The sequence below is a fragment of the Etheostoma spectabile genome, chromosome 15, assembly GCF_008692095.1.
Source record: "Etheostoma spectabile isolate EspeVRDwgs_2016 chromosome 15, UIUC_Espe_1.0, whole genome shotgun sequence".
In the NCBI taxonomy this organism is placed as follows: domain Eukaryota; kingdom Metazoa; phylum Chordata; class Actinopteri; order Perciformes; family Percidae; genus Etheostoma; species Etheostoma spectabile.
This window is the reverse complement of record NC_045747.1, coordinates 18129613-18130667: the sequence shown is the minus strand read 5'-3', so window position 1 is coordinate 18130667 and position 1055 is coordinate 18129613. Positions and strand designations below refer to the sequence as shown.

Genomic DNA, 1055 nt, shown 5'->3' with positions numbered 1-1055 from the left:
TGTGTGTGTGTGTGTGTGTGTGTGTGTGTGTGTGTGTTTTCCGTCTCCCGTCCAGGCTGGGCATGGCTGACCTACATCCTGCTCATCGGCTCCGACTCCACACACCTGATGCTCCTCACACCTGTGGTCCATCTGATTGTCTGCTGCCTGATTTAAGCCAGTCCTTTCTCTCCATTCTTCGCCAGTTTGTTTGTTCCACTTTGTCTCTAATCTGAATGTTTTTCCTTGTCCTCAGTCCCATATTTTTTTGGAAACCAAACCTAACTTTCCCCGCTGTGCTACAGCGATCAGCCAGACTCAAACTAGCAAACAAGCTCAGTCAGTAGGGAGTTGAGAACCCAAAGGTTGGTGGTTCAAATCCCCATACAACGGACTGCATGGTGGTGGACTGCTGGCTGGAAAGGTGCCGATTGACCTCCTGAAGTACTGGACCCCCACCAATCCATCAGCAGTTGCTCTACTAAAGTATAAATTGTTGTTATTAGTCCAAACAGAAATACCATACTATGACTTTATTATACTGTATCTTTATGATGTACTAAACTGATTTTTTCATGACATAATAGACTGGAATTCTTTTACTTTTTAATGACCTACTTTAGTATGACTTTATTATGACAAAGTGCTATTCCTTAAGGGAGGGTGGACCTGTGTCAAAAAAAAGTGCAAACAAGTCATATTATAATGAAACAAGTTGTATAGTATTGAAAAAAGTGATTAAAAAAAAAAAAAAAAAAAAAAAAAAAAAAAAAAAAAAAAAAAAAAAAAAATAGTACAGCATGTCGAAAAAAGTAATGAAAAAGTCATGTCAAAAAAAGAGTGATAAGTTGTGGAATAGCATGTCCTTGTAGCTCCACTTAGTTTTTTTAGAATCCCTATGACAGATTTTAATACATTTAACAAGTTTCCTAAACTCTTAAAGCACAAACACAATTGGCAAAACTGTTATTCATGCTCAAAATCACACATTGTAAACTAAACTCCAAAACTAATTTTCAAAATACAATACACTAACGCTACACACTGTCTAACAAAACACTGCAAACATGTTTCAA

At 37.3% G+C, this 1055-nt stretch overlaps 1 pseudogene; it reads right to left on the bottom strand.

Annotated features, from left to right (window-relative positions):
* LOC116703243 (serine/threonine-protein kinase SBK1-like) overlaps positions 1-1055 on the bottom strand; it is a 10985-nt pseudogene that overhangs the window by 8380 nt on the left and 1550 nt on the right.